The following is a 22,706-nucleotide window of genomic DNA, read 5'->3' as shown; positions in this document are numbered from 1 at the left end:
CTTCAGCAGAAACACTCAGCGGTAGTGCCCAAACCCTGAGACTGAAAAAAAAGGTGCTAAATGCAAAAAGGATTGGGTGTGTGGTTTAAGTGGTAGTGTTTGCCTAGTAAGTAGTAAGCCCTGATTTCAAACCCTAGTACCACCAAGGAAAAAAAGAAAACTTAGCACTTTCTATAATTTAGATCTAGAATGCTCTATCCAAGACCCATTCGTTAAAGGCTTGGTCCCCAGTTACTGCTACTGGGAGATGAGGTCCAGTAGGAGGTCTTCAAGTCATTGTGGTGTAGCTGGAAGGGGATAGTGAACCCCTAGCTCTTTCTTCTTCCTCTCCTTTGGCTCTGGGCTATGAGGTGAACAGTTTGTTCTGCTAACTAATTACACCATGGTATATTGCCTTGCACAGGCCCAAAGAAAGGAGGAAAATCAATCATGGCTAGAACCTCTAAAAATTATAAGTCAACATATAACTTTTCTTTTTTTTTTAACCTTTTCTTTTTATACGTTGGTTGTCTCAGGTTCATATCCTAATGATGGAAAGCTGACTAATACATGTACCTAACCCACATATAGTTTAGGGACATGGTACATAGTAGAATATTGGTTGTTTTTCTTCATTGTTATGTGGCTAACTGAAAACTCTGCCCAGCATCTCCAAAGAAGAAGATAAGATACATCATCAGAGAATGATTAGATCCAAAGCTCAAATTCAGTTTCTACTGCTTTGCTCTGACATCATCCATGGTAAGTCAAGAACTGCTTAGATTACTTTTACTCTAAGCCTGAGGTATAAGTGAGAAGGGAAAGAATCAAGTCTGCATGATTCTTGTCAAAGACAAAATCCTGACCATCAGGGTCCCTGTTTCTTTCTCAAAGTGTCTCTACCTGAGTGTTGATGGATATTTCAGACTTTGGTTCCTTATTGCCTTTCATGACCAACGTATGGTTCAATTATCTGCATTCAAACTAAACCCAATTCATATGCTTTTATTTGTCCTCCTAACCCTATTTCCCATGATAACTCTGAGGGAGATTTTACACTAAAATCCAATACAGATTCTTCCTTTCCTCCTCCTTTCTCTCCCCTCCATCTCTGTCTCCTCCCCTATCCCCTCCTTCTCTTCCTCCTCCTTCTTCTCCTTTTCCTCATCCTCTTCTCCTTCCTCTCTTCCTCCATTTTCTTTACTTCTCTCCTCTTTCTTCTTCTTCTCTTCTTCCTCTTCCACCTTCTCCATCTTTCACCATCTCTGTGCATGGCCACTGAATTCCAGAGCCTTGCCAAAGATCAGGTACAATCCACAGTACACACTGATATTGTTTGCATGTGTGTATGTATCCTTCTAACAAGGGTCTGTTGCCTGCCTGATTCTTTGTGATTCAATTTAAGTCCAAGGACACATGCAAACTCTTTGTGGGAGATATCTGGAGTCAAAGAGTCCTCACTCTCCTCCTACAGGCCTTCCCTGAGTGCTCCTTTCATCAATACACCATTGCTAGGCGTGAAATGGGTTGTTTAGGATTTTAAAAGCCCAATGTAAATGTGCTTAATGAGCCTCAAGGGAGTTGTGGCATGGCCAGGGGAAAACATAGGCTTTTAGCAGCAGATGCAGGCAAAGTATTAGATTTCAGTCTCTGAACCTTCTGAAAAGTCAGAGACAAAGAAAATGGAGATCATGCATCCTTGATGGGGAAAGGAGTCAGTCAAAACCTAAAACCGGAGCAACTGGAGTCTCTGGGCGTATTTCTTGATGGTAAAGAATTCAACAAATGGTGTGGGAACCATAGGGCATATTTATTTGTTACAGGAGTAACGGCAACAGAGGAAATTTTTGCAGTATTTCTAAGGTTCTGAGCAGTGGTTTTGAAAAATTGTATATGTCACTTGAAGAATTCATCTGAGTATTCAAGACCTGCCTGAAATCTCCTTTTAACTCTGTCAAAACAACATTCTTTATCTCTTTACTAGTAAATATGAAGGCTAGTTCAGGCATCTCAGTGCATTCAAAATCTGTTGAATGTCTCAAATTTACTTTGCTGTAGCTTGGGGCTGGAGTCTGGGAGACTTCCTGCCTCTGACAACTGTTTTATGCTTACCTGGCTTGGGCCAGCTCTTCTTTAGTGTGTTAAAAGTGGCATGTTTCTACATAGAACAATGTCGATACTTGATCCTAGAAGAAAAAGAAGTAAAAAATAGCTTATAAAATTTTTCTTTTATGGCTTTAGGCAAGTCAGTAATGGTTTACATTCTGTAACAGCTGAACTTTCTGCCTCTGTGGGGAGGAGGAAGGCATACATGCTGCTAACCATGGTACTCAATGCTGGAGGCCGGCCGAGTCACATTCAGTGACAATCTGCCTGGGTCAGCAACTCTCTTTTCTAGTTTTCATTCACATTTTCTTTTTAGGTACAGAACTTAAGATTGAGAAATACAGGGAATGCCTATCCTAGTGCTAGCTTGCTATCTGTGTAATCTTTGGCAAGTTACTGGACTTCTCAGACCTTCAGGTTCTTTATCTAAGTTGAGGTTTGGTAAGGATGGATTGACATTCAAAAGGATGATGTCCCATGTAGCTTTTGTAACCATGCTCCTAGGAAGAAAGATCAGGTTTCAGGGCCTTAGAACAGGAGACTTTGGTCTTGCCCCTGGTTGTATCCTAAGGTGACAACACAGTTGAAATGGTCAATGGCTACAGAGGAAAAGTGTAGGCCTGGAAGATGTCTTGTCATGTTGCCAAACGCAAAGTGTACTTCAGAAGATCTGGAGAAGTGATCTGGAAAGACATTGTAAGCTGTCACAGAAGTCATTTCAACTGTGATGAGTGGTAGTGATGAACTCTAAGGATTCTATAGGGTCTTCGAACTCTGAAAGATCTAAATGTTAGCTTAGCATGGAAGATCTCAGAATACTGATTTGCATTTTCCACCACCCAGCAGGAAGACTGAAAATTCAGCTGATTTATAGCAAATAAAGACATAATGTGTCTTACATACTTGTAATTTATAACATTAAAATAGTATGTCTGCCTCAGGATTTTATTTAGGTGTTGATCCTATTTTATGAAATTTGAGGGGTTTGAGGAAGGACACATTTTTGTGCTTACGTGCTAGTCCTAAGGCTTGAACTCAGAGCCTAATCGCTGTCCCCTGAGCTTTTATGCTTAAGTCTAGTGCTCTACCACTTGCCACAGTGCCACTTCTGGCTTTTTTTTGTAATTAATTGTGATAAGAGTTTCATGAACTTTCCTGCCTTGGTTGGCTTAGAACCGCTCTTCTCAAACCTTATCCTCCTGAGTAGCTAGGATTATAGGCATGAGTCACTAAAAATACATTATTAAATCTTTTCTGATTACAATATTTTTTAAATTTTTTACTTTTTAAATTAGTTTTTTCTTGTGAAAATACTATACAGAGGGGTTACAGTCACATGAGCAAGGTAATGAGTACATTTCTTATCAACCATTGTTGTCTCCTCCTTTGTTTTTCCCCTACCATCCCTTCCCTCCCATCTCCACAATTACATTCCCCCCTTCCCCCCTGCCTAAATTGTAAAGTTCGTTTTTCAACATAGTGTTTTGTACATCCCTTGTTGCAATGGGTCAACCTGTATCCCTATTGAAACAATTTGTTTTTTTCCCTTCTGCTCCCCAAATTATACCAACATCAAATGCAATAAAAACAGGGTTTATACTGTGGGGGAGATACATAAAAAGCAACAAAAAAATCATGTGGTACCTTATAAATACATTAGAAACAATAGCAAGAAAGAAAAAAATCACTTGTGTCCTTATCTTGGGGTTCATTTCCCTTAACATCATCTAATCTGACCTTTTCTGCTTGTCTCAGATATATACTAGTTATTGCAAATAAGGGAAACGATGGGATCCATATTTCTTTGCACCTGGCTTACTTCACTTAATATAATTTTTTTAATATAAGTTTTTCCATTTCCTAATAAATGTGGCAATGTCATTCTTTCTGATGGAGGCATAGAATTACATTGTGTGTATATACCACATTTTCTTGATCCATTCATCTATTGTGGGGCATCTGGGTTGTTTCCATATCTTAGCTATGGTAAATAATGCTGCAATAAATATAGTTGTGCGGGTAGCTGTAGTATGGTCTTGTTTGATCATTTGGATAAATGCCCAACAGTGAGATTACTGGGTCATAGGGAAGTGCTGTGTGGAGTCTTTTGAGGAACTTTTTGCTTTCCAGAGTGGTTGAACAAGTTTACACTCCCACCAAAATTGCAGTAGGATTCCCTTCTGTCCACATCCTCTCCAGCATCTGTTGTTATTAGAGTTCTTGATTATAGCCATGGTATTTCAGTGTTGTTTTCATTTGCATTTCTTTTATGGCTAGAGAGGTTGAACATTTCTTCATGCATATATTGGCCATCCTTCTTTCCTCTTCAGAGAAGTTTCTCTGCAAGTCTTTAGGCCATTTATTTATTGGGCAGTTTTCCTTGAGGCTTTGTTGTTTGGGGATTTAATTTTTTGAGTTCCAGGTATATTTCAGATATGAGACCCTTGTCCATTGTATGGCTAGTGAAGATCTTCTCCCAATCCGTGGGCTTGCTATTGATCTTGCTAGCTATGTCCTTTGCCATGCAGAAGCTCTTCAATTTCATGCAATCTCATTTGTCCAACCTTTCTTCGATTTGTTGTGTTTCTGGGTCTCTATTAAGAAAATTTTGGTCTGTGCCAAGAAGACCTACGGTTTCTCCTATTCTGTCCTGTAATGTTTTCAGTGTCTGTTTTGACTCTGAGGTCTTTGGTCCATTTGGAGTTGATTCTGGTGCAGGGTGAAATATAAGGATCTAGCTTTAGTTTTCTACAAATGACTAATCAATTTTGTCAGCACCATTTACTGAAGAGGCTGTCTTTCTTCCATTCTATTTTTTTAGCTCCCTTATCTAAGATTAGGTGGCTATTGGTCTCAGGGTTCATTTCTGGGTTTTCAATTCTATTCCATTGGTCCTGAGGTCTGTTCTTGTGATAGTACCAAGCTGTTTTGATTACTATGGTTTTGTATTAGAGTTTGAAATTTGGTATTGATATTCCTCCAGCACTGTTCTTTCAGTTAAGGATTGTTTTTGCTATCTGGGTCTTTTATTGTTCCATATGAATTTTTGGATTGCCTCTTCTATTTCATTGAGGAAAGGTTGGAATGTTGATAGGTATCACATTGAATTTGTAGAAACCTTGGGAAGTGCTGCCATTTTCACGATGTAGATCCTTCCAATCCAGAAGCATGGGAGATTTTTTTTTACTTTCTAAGTTCTGTTTTGATTTCTTTTTTCAGGTAACGTTTTCATTATAGAGGTCTTTCACTTCTTTGGTTAATTTAATTCTTAGGTGTTTTATATTTTGTGGGGCTATTACGAATGGAGTTGCTTTCCTGATTTCAGCCACGCTCTTCTCATTGTTGGCATACAGAAAAGCTATTGATTTTTGAGGGTTAATTTTATACCCTGCTACTTTGCCAAAGTTTAGAATCAGCTCAAGTAATTTGGGAGTGGAGTCCGTGGGATTCTTTAAATGCAAGATCATGTCATCTGCAAACAGGGAGAGTTTCACTTCATCTTTCCCTATTTGGATCCCCTTTATGTTTTCATCTTGTCTTATTGCTGTAGATAGGCATTCTAATACTAAATTGAAGAGAAGTGGAGAGAGTGGACATCCTTGTCTCATTCCTGAGTTTAGAAAAGATGGCTTTAGGTTTTCACCATTAAGTATAATGCTGGCTGTAGGTTTGTCATATACAGCCTTTATTGTATTGAGGAATGTTCCATGGATTCCTAATTTTCCAGAGCCTTCATTAAAAAGGGGTATTGGATCTTGTCAAATGCTTTTGCTGCATCTATTGAGATAAACATGTGTTTCTTATTCTTGCTCTTGTTGATGTGATGGATTATATTAATTGATTTGCATATATTGAACCAGCTTTGCATCCTGGAAATGAATCCCGTTTGACCATGGTATATGATTTTTTTGATGAATTGTTGAAGTTGATTGGCCAGAATTTTGTTGAGAAGTTTTGCATCGATGTTCATCAAAGAAATGAGTCTATAGTTCTCTTTCTTTGATGAGTCCCTGCCTGGTTTGGGGATGGCTTCATAGAAAGAGTTCAGTAGTGAACTTTCTCTTTCAATTTCATTGAAGAGTTGAAGGAGTATTGGTGTGAGTTCTGCTTTGAAGGCCTTGTAGAATTTTGCTTTAAATCCATCCCATCCTGGGCTTTTCTTAGATGGAAGGGTCTCTTATTGTTGTTTCTTTTTCAATGCTTGATATAGGTCTGTTAAGTTTGTTTAAGTCATCTTGGTTTAGTTTTGGCATGTCAATATTTGCTAGGAAATCGTCCATTTCTTCCAGGTTCTCAACCTTATTAGCATAAAGGTTTGAGAAGTATTCCCTTATAATGTTCTGGATCTTGGTTGCTTCTGTGGTGATATTTCCATTCTTATCTCTGAGTTTGTTTATTTGGGTGTGTTCGCTTCTTTGGTCTGTCGATTTTGTTAATTTTTTGAAGAACCAACTCTTTGTTTTGTTGATTCTTTCTATGTTTTTTTATTCTAATTTGTTTAATTCGGATTCAATTTTAATAATTTCTTTCTGTCTACTGGATTGGGGCTTATCTTGCTGCTCTTTTTCAAGGAGGTTCAGATATCTCCTTAAATTGTTGGCCTCAGATTTTTTCAATTCATTGATGTAGGAACTCAGAGCTATAAAGTTGCCTCCGAGTTCTGCCTTTGCTATGTCCCCAAGGAGCTGGTAATTTGTGTGTTCATTTTGTTGAATATCATGAACATTTGAATTTCCTTTCTAATCTCTTCCATGACCCACTGGTGATTCATCAGTGTGTTGTTCAGTCTCCAGTTTCTTTGGTGGCTTTTGGTGTTGAGTTCTAATTTTATTCCCTTGTGGTCTGAGAGAATGCAGGGCATAACTTCAATGTTTCTGAATTTGGACAAGTTTCCTTTGTGACCTAAAATGTGATCTATTTTGGAAAATGTTTTGTGTGCTGTTGAGAAAAATGTGTATTCTGATACTGCTGGGTGAAATATTTATTAGATATCTGTTAAATCTAGTTGTCTATGTAGTTGTTTAGATTTGTGGTTTCTCTGTTGAGTTTTTGCAGAGTTGATCTATCTAGTGGGGATAATGCCCTGTTAAAGTCCCCAACAATTAATGTCTTTAGATCTATGTGGGATTTGAGGGAAAGTAGTGTGTCTTGGATGAATTTCGGTGCTCCATTGTTTGGTGAATAGATATTTAGAATTGTAATATCTTCCTGAAGGAGAGATCCCTTAATTAGTATGTAGCAACCTTCTTTATCTCTTATCACTAACTTTAATTTGAAATCTAATTTATCTGATATTAGGATTGCAACTTCTCTTGTTTATGGGGGCCATTTGATTGGTAGATTTTATTTCAGCCTTTCACTTTCAGAATATTTTTTTTATGGCAAGGTGTGACTCTTGAAGGCAGAACATAGCAGGATCTTGCTTTTTAATCCAACTAGATAGTCTATGTCGCTTAATTGGGGAGTTAAGTCCATTAATATTCAGAGTTTGGACTGAGAGGTGTTTGGTAGTTCCTACATTTTATCTACCTTCCTGGGGGCTGCGACAGCTGGGTTCTTCCTATGGTTCTTGGATTCTTAGTTTGGGTGCAGTTTCTTGGCCTTTATTGTGGTCCTGTTGGTTTTCTATGTGAAGGACATCTTTAAGTATCTTTTCTAAGGCTGTTTTGGTGGTGATATATTGTTTCACTTTTTTTTTGCTATGGAAGGTTTTTATTTGACCTTCGGTTATGAAGGAGAGTTTAGCTGAGTACAGTATCTTTGGCTGATAGATATTTGTCTTTAGAACATTGCGTACATCATTCCAGGCTCTTCTTGCTTTAATTGTCTCTGCTGAGAAATCTGTTGTTATTCTAATTGGATTCCCTTTATAGGTGATTGATCTTTTCTCCTTGACAGCTTTCAGGATCCTTTGCTTGGTCTGAATTGATTCTGTACAGACTATAATGTGATGGTGGGATGTCCTGTTCTGGTCTGACTATTTGGGCTTCTAAAAGCTTCTTGTATCTGAATAGGCCTATCTTTTTTGCATATTTGGGAAGTTTTCTGCTAGGATCCTGTTAAATAAATTTTCTAAACTGTTAACTTCTGTCTCTAGGTGCTCCTCTACCCCCATTATCCTCAGATTAGACCTTCTAATGGTATCTTCCAAATGTTGAATAGCTCTATATTTCTTGGATTTGTCTTGGATAGTTGTCCGATCTTTCTCTATTATATTTAGGCTGTCTTCAATTCCTGAGATTCGATCTTCTACATGGTCTAACCTACTGTCAAGACTTTCTACTTTGTTATTTATTTCCTTTCCTTCTAATTGGTTGGCTTTGATGGCTTCAAATTCTTTGTTGGAGCCTTTTTTTAGATCTCGTATGAACTTCTTTACTTCCTTAATTTGGTGTTCAGTGTTTAGTCTCAAATCACTTAGTTTATTAGTTATGGTTTCCTTGTACTCCCTTACCTTCTGATAGGCTACATTCAGCATTCCCTTTGTGGTCTCCCAAGATTCCTTCAGCTCTCTGTTTACGGATTCCATGAATGCCTCTATTGATCTTTGCCTATTCTCATCACGTTCACATAATTCCTGTATTACTCTTTGATTAGCTTCCTCATGCACGCTAATTCCTATCTTTCTCTTGGACTGTTCTCAACCTGCTCACTCAATTCCTGTCTTTCTCTTTGACTGTTCTCAGTCTGCTCATGTAATTCCTGTATTAATCTTTGAGTAGCTTCCTCATTCTCATGAGATTCCTGTAGTAATCTTTGGTTTACCTCGTCTCACTCCCTATCATGCTGGCACTGAGTCCTTTGCAGGTTTTCAATCTTTTCATTCACCATGTTTACCAGTAGTGTTTGTAGAGCTTTTTGGGAACTCTCCTCTGGATTATTCATTAACTGTTCTGTCACCTGATTATCATGAGTGGGAGCTGAGATACCTGGACTTGTCATTTTTCTTGTGTTTCTCCAGCTTGTTCTGTCCATTTGGTATGAAAGTCGTACCAATTTTGTGCTAGAACACTATATTAAGGCAAGTATCAACTGGAGTCCTGTAGTTGCACAGTCAAAATGGCTGCAGCTACAATCTATTAAACATCAAACAACTATGGTTTAATGGGCTAAGAACATCCAAGAGGGATTCAGCAAACCAGAAATTATTTGGTCTAGGGAGAATTGTGGGGAAAAATAGGATCAGAGGGATGTGGAGAAGTAAATGGAGAGTGAATTTAACCAAGTCCTAATCTCAGAGAGGGAAATGGGTAGGACAGAATGATAAGATATAACAAAACAAAACAAAAACAAGAAAAAAGTGGAAAAACAAAAATTTAAATTTTAAAAAATGAAACAATAGTTATGTAAGTATAATGAAATGATGTTCAAAGAAGAAAAGGATAGAATGAGAGGAAGAGAAAGATAAAAAAAAATAAAAATTCTTAAAACTGGAATACTTGAAAGTTATATAGGTATAAAGAAATAATACTACTATTAAAGAAGTTAAGCCTACGACATTGTAATTGAGTAATAAGTTTCTGGATTAAGTATGTACATAATAGGGATAAGGTCTAATAATCAATGATGGGTATATATCTGGGGATGAGCAGAACAGCAATTTAGTCACACAAAAAAGAAAGAAAGAGTAAAGAAAAAAAGAAAGAAAAAGAAAAAAAAGGACCAAAAGGTCAAAAGAGATTTTTAAAAAAGCACACACACACACACACACACACACACACACACACACACACACACACACACAGAAAACAATTAAAAATAATAAAAATAGGTAGAAAAAGAGTTCTTTGATTTTTGGGGGGGGAGGGAGAGGAGGAGGAAGATCTTTTATCTTTCCTATGTCCATATCCAGTCTCTTGGTGGAGTTTCTGGTCTGCTTGTGGTGTTTGGTTTTCCTGTGGCTTGATTGGTTTTAAGTCTGTTTGAGCAGGCAGACAGCTCTGCCTCACCCAGCAGTTTGTGATCCTCCTCCTAGGCTAGTTCAGTGGGAGGGAGATCTGCATTGAGTATCACAAAAGAGGGAGATGGCTGTTTCCTCTAGTTTGGAGATGCTATGATGAGGCTAGGTTCTGGCTAGGTTTGAGGCCTTTCAGCAAACAGTAGCTTTTCCCTGAGTGGCTAGCTCCTGAGACACTCACAGAACTCAGCCTGGAGCCATTCTCAGGGTTAATGTTTACTGAGTTTCAATAGTTTGTCTAGGCTGCTGTAGGGAGGGGCAGTCTCTGGCTCTATTTACCCAGTGAAGAAAGTCACTCCTCCTGGGGCAGAGCTTTCTCTGCCTGTGCAGGATAACTTTCCCCTGGGTGGAGCTGAGCCTGGCAGGTCAGGTCAGGTTCCTGTAACCTGCTAATGGCTCCAATTGTTTCCTTCCAAGGCTTGTGTTGGAGCTAGCTTCTTGGCCTGGCCTTTATCAGTATCCCCCGGTAGTGGGGGGAGGAACTGTCTTACCACTGCAGCTTCGTGAGAAGGAGTGAGGATGTCAGGGTTCTACTCATGCCAGACTATTGGTTCCTGGGCTGTCCTTGGTCTGCGATCAGCAGGATAAAAATTTTTGCTCCTTGTCAGTTCTTGCTGGTAGTGAGTAGAATCTGCTTGCATGCCTCGTCTGGCGCCTTTGTCCTGGACTTTCTCTGTTGGTATTGCAGCCGTGGCTGCCTCTGCAGCTAACCTAGCTGCAGATACCAGCAAGTGCTCAGATCTGTCTCCTTGCCTGGATTTTCCCTCTCTGGCCAAACTCTCTGTACTGTGATGGCACACTTGGTGTGATTCTCTAGCCTAGGATTGTTCACTGGAACACTAAAACTGTTTTCTATGTGAGAACTTGTTTAGCCTCCAGGTTCTCCTCTGCCATCTTCTTCCAGTCTCCCAAAATTTGGCAATTTTATAAAGTAGATTCTTTCATTAAAAACAGTAATTTAGTCAGGTATATTGGCTCACACCTGTAATACTAACTTCTTAGGAGTCTAAGATCAGGATGATTGGGATGTGAGATCAGTTCAGGCAAAAAGATAGTGAGGACCTCCCACACCCCCTGCCCTAGCCAATAAAGAGCTGGTGTGATGTCTGCCATTCCAAGATCATGGAAAGTATAAATAATAAGACTGTGGTTCAAAGGCAGCCTAGGCAAAAACTGAGGCCCTTTGAAAAATAACAAAAGTAGCAATAGTCATCATCATCATCATCATCATCATCATTATCATCATCATCATGAATGGTAGAGTTCCTGCCTAGTAGGTAAGTTTAAACCTTAGGAACTCCAAGTAACAACAACAACAACAGCATTTTATAGTTTGTGCTGTACATTGGATGTTCTATCTCTCTCCCAAATTCATATGTTAAATCCCTTATCCTTCATATGATGGTATGAGGAGAGGCCTTTGGGAGGTGATTATCCATTTGCAAACACTTAAGTCAGGGCCATAACTTGGCTAATGTGAACAATACAGTAAACTTGGTGTAGAGGTGAGGAAGCACAGTTATCCCTCTAATATTGCTTTAAGTTATTTTGTGTATGAACTTGGAAGTGATGTTACTGGATCATATGACAATTTGGTTTTATTTTTCAATTGTTTTAAGGAATCTCCATACCATTTTCCATCATGTCTCTAATAATATGTATCCCCAATCATGATATACAAGAATTCTCTTTTCTTTACATCTTGTAAACCTGTTACTTTTTTTTTTTTTAAATAAAAGCTGTTCTTGTGGGTATGAAGTGATTTGATGTCTTACCTTTCCCTACTGATTAGAAATGCTAAGCTTTTTCCCTATGCCTGTTTCCTGTTTGTATGTTTTCTTTTGAGAAATATCTGTTCAGGTTGTTTTCCCATGTTTTTATTCGGTTATTTGTGGCTTCAGTATTTGTTTAAGTACTTCATAAATGTGGGGTACTTACCCCATGTCAGATGAGTTATAAATAGACTCTCTAACATCCATTGGAGTTAAAACCGTAGACACGAAAACAAAGAATTGTCTCAGCAGGGCAAATTTACTTCTGCAACAAGGATGTGCCATCAGCTAAAATCTGGCAGGCAAGCACAGAGTAGGCAGGCTGCTCCTTATTTATCTCTAAAACAGCAGGCCTCACCCCTCTGTTCAGATTGGTTTAGCTCAGTTTTACAGTCTGCTCAAGATAGGTTAGTTTGAAGAGGGTCAAATGTATTTTCATAAGGTAATCATGAAAAGACTGAAATAAAATAAACATTACACAAGCAATCTTAAAACATACTCACACTCTGCTATTTCTTGAACAATCTGAGGTGTGTCTTCTGAGATGTGTCTTAACCCATCTTGGAGCAAACATTTAAGACAAAACCTTAAATCTAAAAAATCCTACCTTATCCCAAAGCAGTTGTTCTTTTCCTTCCTTTACTTGCTGATATTGTTTAAGCAAAATAATTAACAAGAAAAGCAACCCATTTCAATGGATAAGAGGGCTTTTTTCCACTGATGCATGGCTTGCAAAAACTCTTACCCTTTTCTGCACTTTTGCAGTTCTTTTACCCTTTGGTGAGAACTTCACTTTTCACATGGACCCTGGGTCCATGGGTAACAGAGATTTTTTTCACTACAGCTACTCTCAGCTGTCTTGATCTAAGACTTATGTATAAAGATACACGAATCTTTTTTTTTCTTTTTCTTTTTGTCCATCATGGGGCTTGAACTTCGGGCCTGGGTGATGTCCCTGAGCTCTTTAGCTCAAGGCTAGCACTCTACCTCTTGAGCCACAGTGGCACTTCTGGTTTTTTTGGTTGGTAATTGGGAATAAGAGTCTCATAGACTTTCCTGCCTGGGTTGGCTTTAAATTGTGATTCTCATCTCAGCCTCCTGAGTAGCTAGGATTACAGGCATGAGCCACCAGCTTCTGGCTATGCATATTTCTTTCAGACATAATAATGAAAAATGAGATAAACTAAACATCCAAATTATGATACATTCTCAAACAGATACCCTAAAGTCACTATAGGTGGTATTTATTTTTTAAAATGTCAATAACCTAAGAAAGTGCTAATGTTAGCATATCAAATAAGAATATAATGTATTTGCAGTTCTGAACACAACTTGTGGTAAGAGGGAGTCATTGTCTGTGCCTGCTTCAAAATATTTTTAGTGTTTTTTTTTTTTCTCATCAATGCAGAAGTTTTGAAAATACCAAGAGGAGGGAAGTAGTGACTCCTAGGTCACAACTATTTTAACAAATACATAGAATGTAGTCTTTTTTCACATTAGATTAGATTAGATGTAGGTGTTGCTTTTCAAGTTATTGCTAATGTGAAATTCACTGACAGCTAGTTTGAAAACTAAAAATTCTTACTCAAAAGAATGTTTTAACAAAGGATCCTCTTATCTTGGCTTATTGATAAATCAAAAGTATTTACTAGTAGAAGTTAGGCAATAGGGCTCATGCTGTAATCTTAGCTACATAAGAGGCTGAGATTGGTAATATTGTGGTTCAAGGTGAGCTGTGTATATACATGAAACTCCCTTCCAAAGCTGGACATAGTGGCATGTGCCTATCACCTGAGCTATGTGGGAAGCTGAAATTGAGGGGATTTCATTTCTGACCACCTTGAGTAGAAAAGTCTGCAAGATTCTGTCCCAAAGGAAGAAGCTAGGTGCTGTGGCACTCTACTATGGAAAGCCTACCTACTATGGAAAGCCTAAAATAAGCAGGTTAAGGTCCTGGCACACCTCTAGCAGGAAGAAAAAAAGCTCATCTCAGAATTAATCATTTAAGAGCTTTAAAGGTGTGGCCCAGAGTAGAGTATCTCATTAACACACACAAAGTTCAAATCTCAGTACCACTCAAAACATACAGTGCATGTCCACATGTGCATGCACACTCATGCATATGTGCTCCTGCTCATGCGCACACACACACACACACACACACACACACACACACACACACATGCATCCATAGGTGGGATCAAGAATCTCTTTAGAAAATAAGTTTAGATTTCTCTTAACTCAGAAGTAAGAGATGAAGGAAGCTGATTACAAATTTATGTAGCTGTAACCATGGTTATCTCTTGGTATTGAAGTGTGGGTTTTAATTTCCTTGTTACTGCTTTTGTTCTTCTAATTTTTTTTTTTTTGCAATAAGCATGCATTAGTCTTATAATTAGAAAAAAGTAAAAACAAACCTCTGATTTGCTTACATATGCTGCCTGGATTGATGTGTATGGACAAAATTAGGTCAGTTTTCACTTCTTGGCAAATTTACTGACTTTACTCTCACCTACCCGTGAAGAAAGTTAGTGCTCCTCAGACTCTGGGTATTTTTGAATCTTCTGGATCTTCTTTTTTTCCCCATGCATAGCTTTCTTCCATTCTGACCTTGTCAAGCCATAGTGCAACGGCTTGCTTTCTGGGTGGCTTGCCCCTCCTGCACAATGGCTGCTCAGGGAAAAAGAATACTCTGCCTCCTTTAATCTGTTTTCTTTGCATGTCCTAAGCTTACCCCCTCACATTCCCTGGAAGCACAGCTGAGTTTGACTTGGAAAATTCACATGACTTTGCTAAGGCAATGGAATAATTGAAAGTAATTATATTTCTAGACATTACCTTAAAGCTGTGACCACAAGGTACATCCCGTAGAGCTACAGCTTCAGGGCTACCCTCAGAATCTCCTTCCCATTGCTTCATTGTCCCTGTAACCTTCCTTATCAGCATTCCTGAGATTCTCAGAGCTAGTTAGCCTTTGAGTTTACCTTGGTAGGCCTCTCAAAAAGAACAGATTCTTTTTCCTTCTAAACTAAGGCTCACTTTTTGGGGCCTTGTTACTGGTCTCTTCTGGAATTGTCTCAGGACAACTGACAAAGAAAATATCAACTCCCTTGGACTGAAACCCAAACCCCTGCCCCCAAAGAAATGTGGGCAGTTCTCCCATGCCAACAGAAAACTTGATATAAGTACCTGAAAATCAGTCATTCTTTCTGAGGTTTTGAAATCATCAGTTCTATGAATAGGACTTCAATGGCCTAGCCCAGGTTTCTCTGTGATTTCTTTGTCCAATTCTCTTTTATGGTGTCTAATCTTACTTGAAATCACATGTTTTCTTTCTCTCTCTCTTCCTCTCTCAATCTCTGTCACATGCACACAATACACATGTGCACAAATATACTCCTATAAAACCAAGCAACAAGTCTTTTGTTGTAGAGAACAGTAAATAAAACAATAAACAAATCAAGGGGAAAATAAGCAAAATAAAATGCATTTCTCTGGAAAAAACAACAACAACAACAACAAGTGTGAAGAATCTGGCTAAAACCCAGACTCCATGGGTTTATGTTGGTTTATATTACCTCACAGAACACTTATTTTCTCCATTGAAAACACCTGCACTTAGCTTACTTCACTTTTCTCCAAGAACAATAATGGGTGGGGACTTCCTTTACTGGAGCCCACTTGAGGCAATTAAGCCAAATCAAAGGAACAATCTACCCCAAAGGTAAATTCAGTTCCCTACCTCTTTTCAAATAAAAAATTGCTTGGGTTTTGAAATGGCAGTTTCCCAGTCTTTTTTTTTTTTTTTTTTTTTTAAAGGTAAGAATGGACTTTGAGTTAAATGTGAATACCTTTTCAAAGCTGAGTTATTTGTGCATTAAAGTTGACTTTTCATGTACCATGCTTCTGTTAGACTTACTTTCTGCTGGAAGTAACCCAAGAAATAAATGCAGTAGTGACAATGGCTTACTATCTTCCCAGGGAATATTAGCATTTTGGAAACTGCCTTCAATAGTCTATAACTTTGTGGAAGGAGTGACTTGCTGCCTCTGGCTCCATGGTCAGACCCTGCAGCCCTTGGGTGGGCTGAAAGTACTGGGGTGGAGGTGAGATGGTGCCTTGATATTCACCCAGGGTTCTGTTCACATTGCAAGTCATGGCTATTAGTGAACCCAGAAGCCAGATATGAAGTCTCTGAGGGTGACCATTTTGCTCAGTCCTGCTCAAAACTCCTTAATCCTTTCACAATCTTTGATTATACTGTGATTTGAATTCATAGCCTAACACTCTGAGCTGAGCCACACTTCCAGTATTTTTTTGTGCTGGTTATTTTTTGAGATAGAATTTCATTTATTGCCCTGGTGTGTGCCTGGAAGACAATCCACCTGTTTTGGGCATCCTGTCAGATCTGGAATAACAAGAACATACCACACCTCCCAACTTGCTTCTGTTGAGATGGAATCTGGAAGACTTCTGTCTTGGCTGTGTTGGAACCACATTTCTCCCAATTTCAGCCTCCCATGTAGTTAGGTTGACAGGTACATGCCACAAAGCCAAGCCAAATTAAGATGTTGTGAACTTCTCTATATTATATGGACTAGCCTCAAATCATAATCTTTACAATCTCAGTTACAGGTGTGAGCCACCAGTGACTGGCTTGTTACTTTTATCTCTTTAAAACATATTCTCTACCATAGTGAGGAGGGTCACCTTGTTACAAACAGCACAAATTATGTACCTACCCTTCCCCTCTGACTTCCTTACAGAAAATTCCATCTCCTACCTAAGCTCAATATATGTTTAAAGATCCAGCTTACATTTTCTTTTCCTGCACAAAGCTATCTTTGAATGTCTATTCTGAATGTCATAGTGCATGCCTTTTTGCTCTTATATATGGTAAACACTTCTTCTTTGGATGTCTATAGCATTTTTAGTGTGTACAAGTCATTTGTCACCTGTAATTTCACATTAGTAGTTTCTGTTTTCTATCTATTCAGTCATTTAATAAACATTTACTAAGTCTCTGTTTTAGTCCAGGCACCAACTTTGGCACAAGTAACAAGAAGAATACAGTATTATGTCTGATTCAAGGAGATTTTGTATTAGTGAATAAACCAGGTGCTTAATAGCACTCTCTGGTTTGTGCCTTAAGGGTATAAAGTGAGTGTTGCTTGTATTTTAGAGAGAATGCTTAACTTCAGCAGAAAATGCTTCACAGGGCCAGGGTTGGGACTTACAGCATGGTTGAAAGTTCCTGGCAGAGGGAAAGAATATTCCAGTAAAAGAGAGCAATATGGGCAGAGGCATAAAAGGGCATGAGGACTTTGGTGACTGATGAACTGAGAAATGGGGTTTGAGTATGTACTGTGTAGATGTGGTTTGGAAGATGTGGGAGGGGATTAATGTGACAGCCTGGGCCAGCCTGCCAGGGGTTTTATCTGCATTGTGGAGCTGAGAAGTTTCTACATTTTGTTTTCAGAGTGTTGAAATTTATAAGAAAAGAATCGACACTGTGAGACTTATTTGGTAGGAAGAGAAGTCTGGTACAGATAGATATGAACAACAAAGTCCATTTTGAGCCTGAATGGCTCCTGTTATATTTAGGGAAGAGCTATACTCTTAAAAAAAAAAAAAAGGAAAGAAAACTAGAGCCTGCTGTGGATAAGATAATATGTCAGTTAAATGATTATGTCAAGAGGGGATGGTAAACTAGGTGAAGTGGTTCTAGCAAGGCTAGCTCAGGCATTATAGTTCAATTGACTCTATCTCAAATGATATCTGGGTGCAGCAGTGTATGCTTGTCATTACCCTGTGATATAGAAAGGAATAAGTAGGATGATCAAAGCTCAGGCTGGCTGCAGCATAAAGACACTGCCTCTAAAATAAGCAATGCAAATAAGGGGCTGGAAGTGTGAATCAGTGGTAGAGTGCTTCCTAGCAAGCATGAGGTCCTGAGTTCAGTCCCAGTGCCACCAAAAAGAGGAGATACCTAGTAGGCAAATGAAAGTTTGTCTCTTATTTCCAATTAATTACCAGAAAATTGGAAGTGGCATTATGCTCAAGTGGTAGAACACTAGCTTTAAGATGAAGAACTCAGGGCCAGTGCCCAGGCCCAGAGTTCAAGCCCCATAACCAACCAAAAAAACCCCCAAAACCCAAAAATAAAACAAAAAAAAGCCTCATCTCTGCCTTATATTTACAGTTAAGAACCCACATCCCTTTGAGACTGTGTCAGTGTAGTTTATCAGATTACTTTAGGTTGAGTAAATAGCCTGAAGGGAAGATGACTGACAGGACTGGTGAGCAACACTGAGAGTGAAAGCTTACTGATGATAAGGCAGAGGAGCTTGGAGTCCAGTTACTAAGTAAAAGGGATTTCCCTGAAGGCATATACTGTCTGTATCTGGGGAGAGGAAGGAGTCAATGACCTAAGCACTAGACCTTAGCAATTTGGGTATGTAGACCATTATTTAAAAATATGTGTGTGTGTGTGTGTGTGTGTGTGTGTGTGTGTGTGTGTGTGTGTATTCTTATTTGTTATTGCTCAGGCAATGTTGGCTTACATGTAATAGACTTATAATAACTATGTGTTGATTTTTAATAGTTTGTGGTTTGGTACATATGATGTGCTTTTTTTTCTTCTCAGAACTAATGCTGATCAGGTGTATGCTATAACATCTATTTCATAAACATTATTGAAGACTTTCATGTTAACTTTTTGGCTTCTGGGTGCTGGGCTATTAGAGACACTTGCTATTGAATGTGTGCTGCAGTAAGTAGCAGCATCAGCATCCTATGGGAACTGGTAAGAAATACAGAGTTCTGGGCTCCATCCCAGACCTATGGACTCAGATCAACACCAGCGCCAGAACAGACTCCTAGATGATTAGAATATATTACTGTTTGAGAAACACTGGACAGTAGACACCTTTTGTGTAAGGTCTGCCCTGGGCCAAGTAGGCCCTGTGCAGACACCTCCCTACCTCTTGGCTAAGTTTCCACTTAGTATCTGTTACCTAGGTGACTGGCACACCTGGAAACAGTCACCTCCCCCTCCTGCTAGGTCACATCCTGGTCTTCCTCTGGTCACATGCGTCCCATCTGACTTTAGGAGGGTCCTAGGCCCTAAGGTCACATCCAGATCCAATGTGGCCTCGTCTTTCTCCCACCTGGCCATACCTCTTCCTGTCCCTGGCCTAGATAAGTCCTGGCCTGGGAGTGGGCCTCCCCTTCTAGCCATGCCTGTCTACCATGCATGGCGGGGCAGCAGTTTGGTAAATAAACTTCTCCTGCCTGAATAGCGCGTGGCATTCTCTTCATCGGCTACCTAATGAAACCTACCTATTTCATATACCTTACATTTTGAAATCTTTTCTGGTTCAGACCTCTGTCTTTTTCAATATTCCTTATTTCTTAATCAGAATCTCACCATGGCTCTTACAAAGTCATTTGTGACTTCCAGGAACTGTTTCCCTTTGACAAAGTTTGATCACTCTACTGAGGTTCTTTCTGTAAATGGAAATATTAAAAGATATATAATACATTAAAATTGGGTGATGGATGTAACTAAGTGGCAGAGCACATACCTGACATTTGGAAGGCCCTCTGTTTGATCCCCAGCACTGAATAAAAGGATATAATATATTTATATGTTTATCTCCCCCCAAATCAACATTAATATTATAAATATATTATGCTGCATAAGCTCCTATGGGTTTGTGTTTGATATAGCTTAGAAATTGTAGCTGTTAACTAATAAAAAGCCTCATTGCTGTATTTTCTCTCTCACTGGTATTATGTATAACTATATATATATATATATATATATATATATAAACTATACATATATAACTATGTAGTTTGAAGGTTTTCTAGTTTTACTTTTATGATGTGAATAGTATGTCAAAAGGAGATGGGCGAACTTCCCTGATGAGCTGGAGTTTTGATTAGAAGAGGAAGCAAAAACGTTACAGAGGAACAAACTCTGGAGATGCATGCACCTTCTGTTCCCATTGCTTTTTACACAAGAGCATTTGGCTTAGTTTCCAGAGGGCATGATGACTGCCAGGGTTTTGCTTGTTCAATTGACTTTTATTGCTTTGCTTCAAGCTTTTAAAATATTTGCAATCCAGGAAGAGTTTGTGTAATTCTGGGTACTGATGGATGAGTGTAAAGACCTTCTGAAAACACTTTGCTAGAGATGATAGATTAAGTATTTCTTCTGGGATTTTGATTTACATGATCACTATAAAAACCATAGCGGCGAGACTTCCTTATAAATAAATAGCAAAACTGTCTTTGTCAAAATTGCATTTGATTCCAGAGTGCTAACTGAAACCCAGTAGTATTGTATTATATCTTGACAATGTCCAGTGTGGCTAGATTTTCTACTTCATTAGTCCCATTTGTTTTCAGCAAAGAAGCAGAATTACCTCTTACTGGATTAAAATTTGTCTTGAAGAGTGAAATAAAACTATGCTGAACATAGAATTTAAAACCTGAGTGAAAAACATCTGAATACTGGGTGTTCAACTTCTAACAAGCTTAGCAGATGGATGGGAAGTGATGTTTGCTGTTTATTTCCTCAACATATCAATATGTGAGGATGTGGTGCAAAATATGGTTTTCCTGCAAATGAGCAAAACCATGCCAGAGGAGTACAAGCAATGTGTTTGTACTCTGAAAGAACTTTAGAAATTGGAGGGCCACAATGACTGAAAATCTGCCCAATGCTCTTTTGCTCATCAAAATCTTAGAAGGGTTGTGATCAGGGTTGAAAAGATGTGATTGTTTCTGCTGTTCATCTAATCATTTCAAGAGTACTTAAAGGGTCCTTTCAGGCAAGAACACAAGGACAACTGAAATGCTATCTGCATTCATGGCCTTTGAATTAAACAGGAAAAAAAGAAAGAAACTGTAACTCTAAGTTACCAAATGAGACAGTGCGTGTCAAGTGACTTTTCCAGATTTTAAGCGTGTATGTTTGTGACCAATGACCTTTCTTTGGCTGTCAATCAGTTAAGAATTAGGCCACAGTTAGAGTAGTTTAATGGTCAGTTGGCTTTATTTGAAAATACTTAAGGAATTAGTCATAGCAGCAATGTAATGATTTTTGTGGGACTTATCACCACTGATCAAGGGAACCATTAGGAAGGGAGAAATGGCTAATCAACATTCTTAGCTAATTCTGAGAACTGTCTTTTTTAGGGGATAACACTTTCTTGGCTTTTTCTGGCTTACTTGGTGCTAGTCCAAAGCCTTTATCTTTCCCTTGTTAATTATTGTTTCTCAGTGGCTCATGTTCTTGCTGTATTGATCATGGGTTACCTGTATTTCCTGGAAAATAATACAAAAGTCCTCCAGGCCAAATGAAAGTCGCCCTATCATCCCAAGGAAAATAATGAAGTGGTTTAAATATTGAAAGATTCATGCTCATCTAGGTTAAGGTTAGATATTTATGGTCATCATCTAGTGACCTATAAGACTTTAATGCATTCCTGGGGCTGAGAAAACTAGATGCCAGGGAGGCTCATAGTACAGTATATTCTTGGTGGTATGTGCATTGATTTCCATCGTCTTAGTGCCTCTGGGATGAAAACAGAAGTAGTTTGAGCTACTTATACTGGGAGAAATGTTTTTATCTCAGTTCCTGAGCTGAGAGCCACACCTTTAAACTGAGAAATGGCAAGTGTGAAACTTTGCCCTAAAAGCTAGAAATGAGCTTATGTTGATTGGTCAGAAAGGCTGAATTTGGGGCTGAGTAGAGGACACAATGAGATTTTTTTTAACAAGATTATTTTTTTCTAAAGTCTCTCAAAGAGTTTGTAGGATCATTTTTTGTTATTGGTGGTCAAATATGTGGTCTTTGCTAGGGCTTATTTATAAAATCCTGCTGTTTTCCCTCCTTGGTTGAACTATTCTACCTGAAAAGTCTTATTTTTAGAAAGAAATCATAAGGCCATGCATCCTCATGAGTAGCATCACGATTGCTTGTTAAAAATTCTAGATGGTAGGCCCTAATTCTCTGGTACTTGTGGAGCTTAGACAGGCCACTCATTTCCCCTGGTTTTCATTTGTGACATCAGCATGATGGAAGTTCAGATAGTTACCTCCATGTAACCTTGTCCCTTGTTTAAATGTGACTTCTCCAGCTCTCCTCTTGGGGGAAAATACAAAAAAGCTCACTGTAGAGATTAATGCCTTTGGGAAGCAAAGCAATAAGAAGGGGAGTTTCAGTGCATTCTATAAATGTTTGCTACAGAAACCTGTGTAATAAAACCCAGAGCAAAGAGGGTAACTTGTCTGCGTCTGAAGTATTATAGGACTAGAAGCATTTTTCTTCTCTCCCTCTCTCTCCCTCTCTCTCTCTCTCTTTCTCTCTGTCTCTTCTCTGTCTCTGTCTCTGTCTCTCTCTCTCACATACACACATGCACACAAATTAGGCTCTAGTCATAAAAATAGGAGCAAGAGGAATTTCTGTAAACAAGTCAGTGATCTTTGGAAAGAAATAAATCCATACTCTGGCAAAGTATATTATAGTATGCTTAGAAGAAAACCAGTCATAACTAATATGAAACCAACATGGTTTTGCCTGGGGCAGAGCTCATTTCTTCTCCAGGAAGAATCATCTTTTAATGAAGCCAGAAAAATAGACATGAAAGCCATGGATGGGCAACAAAAACATAAATCTGTGCAATTTCTAAGATGAAAAATAAATCAGAAGTACAGAATATGCACAGCTGTCCAAACTGGAGGAACAAAGCCAGTGGATCTTAACGGAATTTCCTCTCCAGAGAGTACTAGGGTAAGAGCAAGTTGGGCAGAAATGTGAAGGATAAATGCTTGCATTATCTAAATTTTGCCTAAGAACTTCTACCTCCCTCATCCCATGA

Source organism: Dipodomys spectabilis, unplaced genomic scaffold (genome assembly GCF_019054845.1).
Source record: "Dipodomys spectabilis isolate Male_0828 unplaced genomic scaffold, ASM1905484v1 ptg000081l, whole genome shotgun sequence".
Classification (NCBI taxonomy): Eukaryota; Metazoa; Chordata; class Mammalia; order Rodentia; family Heteromyidae; genus Dipodomys; species Dipodomys spectabilis.
Note: the sequence above shows the minus strand (reverse complement) of the source record.